This window comes from Pantherophis guttatus, chromosome 3, assembly GCF_059756535.1.
Source record: "Pantherophis guttatus breed Tessera chromosome 3, ASM5975653v1, whole genome shotgun sequence".
Lineage (NCBI taxonomy): Eukaryota > Metazoa > Chordata > Lepidosauria > Squamata > Colubridae > Pantherophis > Pantherophis guttatus.
Window position 1 is genome coordinate 6,741,340 of NC_142065.1, and position 5,182 is coordinate 6,746,521.

A 5,182-nucleotide genomic window follows, 5' to 3' on the forward strand; every position below is an offset into this window, starting at 1 on the left:
TACGTCCAGGATGCGAGGAGTCTGTAAATATTTTCACAGCCCTCTTTTTGACTCGGGCAGTATACAGATCCTCAGTGGAAGGCAGGTTGGTAGCCATTGTTTTTTCTGCAGTTCAGCATCCCAGACAGAAGGCTGTGACCGTAGAATCCCAGAAGGAACGGGAAGGGATTTGGGAGATCATCTAGTCGAGGGTTTCCTGACCTTGGCAACTTGAAGATGGGTGGACTTCAACTCCCAGAATTCCCCAGCCAGCATCACAGGGCAAAATCTAGACCAGTATTTCTCTACCTCAGCAACTTTTAAGATGTGTGGACTTCAACTCCCAGAATTCCCCCCAAATCGAATGAAACTTTGATTTTAGATTTGGTGACTAGAATGATTTTGTTGTTATAGAAGTGCCTTGAAATGTCGAGAAAAGTGAAGCAAAAGGCTGAAGTTCTAATTATTATTATTTTTATTTTGGCTTCTATTGTACTGAAAAATGCAAAGCCACTCCTTCCTTCCTTTCCATCTCTTTCTCTCCCTCTTTTCCTCTCTTGCTCTTTTCCTCCATCTCTTTCTTTTCCTCTTCTTTTTTTTTCTCTTCCTTCCTCTCTCTCCCCCTCCCTCTGCCTATCCATCTTTTTCTTTCTTTCTTTCTTTCCTTCCTTCCTTCCTTCCTTCCTTCCTTCCTTCCTTCCTTCCTTCCTTCCTTCCTTCCTTCCTTCCTTCCTTCCTTCCTTCCTTCCTTCCTTCCTTCCTTCTCTCTCTCTCTCATTCTTTCTTTCCTTTGCACCCTTCTCTAACCTTTATTCATTTCTATATTTTTAATTTATAATAAACTTTAACAAAGAAAAATTCTGTCCTGGTTTGTGACTGTGCAAAAGGTCTTTTTTTTAAAAAAAAAATCTACGGCAGTGTTTTTCCAAGTTGGCCGTTTTTAGATGGATGGAAATTTTAAAGGGTTCAACTTTTTAAAAAACAGCGATCTACAAAAATGTTTGGAGAAGGACAAAATCAGATGGAACCTCAAAATCTGAACACTCATTAGATGGGCCTCCTTGCAAATTTCTCTTCTTGCTTTGCTGGTGGCGTGGAAATACGTGCGCGTGGGGTCTCAGATTGCAGAGGGGCTCCTGCCTGAGCAGAGGGTTGGCCTAGAAGACCTCTAAGGTCCCTTCCGGCTCTATTCTGATTGGGGCTGTGCCAGCTTTGGTGGTTTGGGAGAGAACAGGGGTGGGATGATTTAGGAAGCCTGAATGGGGGAGAAAAAAAAAATCTCTGGTGAGAATTTGGGAGGCCTGGACTTCCCACAGCCAGCTTTGCAGTGGCGCCACTGGAGGAAGGTTTTTGCAAAAACCAGAAGGAAAAAGATGCAAACACCGGACTTCTCTGGGTCAAGGACACCAAAGGAGCAGAGAAGAGAAAGCTGGGGAGGAGAGGAAGGGGAGGGGAGGGGAGGGAAGGGAAGGGAAGAGCCCGCTGGGGAGGCTGACCGTTTTCACAAGTGCAGCAAAGCAGAAGGGAAACTTCAGCTGGCCGGAGAGTTTACACTTTTCTGGATGCTGAATCAGTAAAGGAGACACAAGGACTTATACCAGAGTTTCTCAGTTTTAAGATGTGGGGACTACAACTCCCAGAATTCCCCAGCCAGCAATGCTACTCTACTCTACTCTACTCTACTCTACTCTACTCTACTCTACTCTACTCTACATCAGTAGTAGGTTTCAAACCCCATAGCTACAGGTTCGTTCGTGGGCGCTCGCTCACGCAACGCTTCTGCGCATGTGCAGAGACATCCGGGTGGGTGGGCGGAGCCTCCCACTGCCACCGCTACCAGTTCACCCGATTCAGGGTGAACCAGTAGCAACCCACCACTGCTCTACACTCTACTCTACTCTACTCTATCCCACCCTACTCTCCTCTCCTCTCCTCTCTTCCCCACCCTCTACTCTACTCTACTCTACGCTACTCTACTCTACCCCACCCTACCCTACTCTACTCTACTCTACCCCATCCTACTCTCCTCTCCTCTCTTCCCCACCCTCTACTCTACTCTACGCTACTCTACTCTACTCTACCCCACCCTACCCTACTCTACTCTACTCTACCCCATCCTACTCTCCTCTCCTCTCCTCTCTTCCCACCCTCTACTCTACTCTACGCTACTCTACTCTACTCTACTCTACTCTACTCTACTCTACTCTACTCTACTCTACTCTACTCTACTCTACTCTACTCTACTCTACTCTACTCTACTCTACTCTACTCTACTCTACTCTGTTCGGCTCCATTCCAATCCAATCCAATCCAATCCAATCCCTAATCCTATTCATTTATTTGGAAAATTCATATTGCTGCTTCATGGTGACTCAAGGCAGCTTATAGGAAATAAAAGCACAATATAAAATAAAAATAAAATACCCCCCATCGCACCCTGGGCAACAACACACCCTCATACCACATTGTTCCTATTCTACTGCCATTGAATGGGTGCCCACTCAGAATTTTGCCCCCTGCCAAATTCTAAAAGATCCACCATGGTCTCATGCTTTTCTGGGAAACGGAGGCAGAAGCAAAAATGGAAACGGGTGGGTCCCTTACGTGGAACACACCGGATCACTGTAATGGGATCTTCATATGCCTGTTTGATCCCCCCCCATACACACACCCATCCCCAGCCCCCAGCCAATCCAGCTCACTGCAAGCTGGGGGGAAATCTCTACAAAAATGCATATTTTTGTGAATGCGATATGGAAGAATGCATTCCGCTTGTGGAAATTATTTGCAGCTTTCATACTTACGGCGAAACTATAACTCACATTCTCCAGGTGATTGGCACAAAATCAGCCACCCGGCTTTCATTAGTAAGGTGGGACTAGAACTCATTGCCCCTTGCCACGGTGGTTAAGTGAATGACTGCAGTTGTTAAATTAGTAATAGCGTTGTTAACTGAATCTGGCTTCCCCATTGACTTTGCTTGTCAGGTGGTCGCAAAAGGGGATCACTCGTCCTAAAAACGAGCCAGGTGTCTGAATTTGATCAACAGACTATGGGGATACTACAGCGGTCGCAAATGTGAAAAACAATCACAGGACCCCTTTTTTCAGGGCCGTTGTATCTTCAAACGGTCACAAAACGAACTGTTGTTAAGTCAAGGACTATCTGTCGTAACTCACAACTTGACTGGGACTCCGAAGCTGTCTGGCAACTAGTGCAGCTCGCGCAACATTGGTGTTACATGGGCCACGCTGCTGCATTCGGTGCCAGTTGTAGCTTCCGAATAGTCTCCAAGGGCAGCCCCACGCAGCGCGAATTGCAGTAGTCCAACGCTCATGGGCTAAAATGGTATGGAAAGGAAGAGAGCGAGCGAAGGACACCCATGGATGTTGCGAATGCTCTCTCTCTCTCTCTCACACACACACACGCTCAAAGAGAAAAACTGTTGGCTGGGTGAGAAGCAAAAGTTCAGGAGCGCCTGTTCCCGTCAATGCTTGTTCTCCTCCCCTTGGGAATTCCTGCTGCGGCTGCAATGGGTCGGCTCCTGCAGAGGTGGGGTTTCCTCCCGCCCTCTTTCCCCCCATTCCTCCCCACCCCTTGGGATTGTTGGCAGGCAGCTTTGCTATTCAGGAGGTGCGTCCTAGCGACGCCATCTCAGCTGCTACCACATGTCTGAAAGACTCCACAGGCTGGCCAGCCCTCCTGGAAGAGCCGGGAGGGCAAATTGGAAAAAAAACGTCCATCCAAGTTGGAAAGATCCTCGCACTGCCAGCCACTTGATCCCATGCAGCCACTCCATTCGGAGAAGGAACGGAAATACAGGTAGACCTCGACCGCAATTGAGCCCAAATTTCATCGCATGACTCTGGGGCTCTGCAACCGTCATAAATACGAGCCAGTGGCCAAGCATCATGAATTTTGATCATGTGAAAGGTGAAAAAACAGACATAAGTCGCCTTTTTTTCTTTAACTTCCCGAATTTGGGCTTCTATTTGTATCTTTTACAATCAACTTTCACAAAAAAATATTTTTAAGGAAAGGAAAGAAGCCCTACTGAGTCGAAAGCACTTTCTATCCAAATAAATCTATTTAGAAATTCAGCGGTGCAAAGCAATTCTGTTGGGGAATCGGCAGAGGAAGGGAATTTGGCACCGGCCTCAGTTGGCATAGGATGCCAGGAAACAAGGTGAGAGCCAGCCATTTCATTTGATTTCGTTTGGCCTTTTTATGCAGGGCTCTGCATACACTTTCCTTCCTTCCTTTTTAAATTGTTCCTTTCTTTCCCGTTGGTTCCTGTTCTATCCCGATTCAGGGAACGCCCCGGGAACACCTTCCATTCAGCGCAACACTAATAAAGCCTTTGGACCTTTGGGATGCTGGGAACATAAATCACAGGTACTTCTTTGGATTTTTCAAATAAGCTAAACAAAAGCCGGCAGTCTGAATGGCAGGTTTGCCAAAGGGCAGGTCGATCCTTTGCTGGTTTTCCCCCTTACTCTCCTCCTACCAAATTGGAGTGCGGGAAAGTGCTGAGAATGTATTTATTTTATACCACCTTTATTATTATTATTATTATTTTACAAATAACTCACAACAACAAACCTGTGAGGTGGGTTGGGCTGTGAGGGAGAGACTGACCCAAGGTTACCCAACTGGTTTTCACACCTAAGGCAGGACTAGAACTCACCATCCCCTGGATATTGGCCCAAAGTCACCCAGCTGGCTTTCATGCCTAAAGTGGAAGTAGAACTCAAGAGCCTCCTGGTGATTGAGCCGTGGTGGCGCAGTGGTTAGAGTGCAGTGGTGGGTTCCTCCCGGTTCGGCCCGGTTCAAGAGAGCCGGTAGCGGTGATGATATGACGTCACCGAACCGGTTCTCTGTCTTCAAGAACTGGGCCCTCCCGCCTGCCCCCACGTTATGCCGACCTTCTTTTTCTTCTTTTTTCGCCCAGAGTGGATTGCCGCACCTCAGCTGGGCAGATTCGCAACGTGCTTACGCAAAGCGCAAGTTTGGCGCGCAGGCGAGCATGCGCATGGCGATCGTGCGCAACCGAAGAGAACCATAAAGCCTAAACATAAAACCGTTTAGAACCCACCCCTGTTAGAGTGCAGTACTGCAGGCTTTACTTCTGCTGCCTGCCGGCTGCCTGCAATTTGGCAGTTCGATTCTCACCAGGCTGAAGGTTGACTCAGCCTTCCATCCT

General features: G+C 47.6%; 1 long non-coding RNA gene across 1 annotated transcript; it reads left to right on the forward strand.

Moving 5' to 3' along the window:
- The first annotated feature begins 875 nt into the window (after positions 1-875).
- On the forward strand, positions 876-5,182 carry LOC148114479 (uncharacterized). Its single transcript, XR_015732950.1, has 3 exons — positions 876-4,165; positions 4,292-4,374; positions 4,931-5,182. It is a non-coding gene; the product is annotated as an uncharacterized LOC148114479 (long non-coding RNA).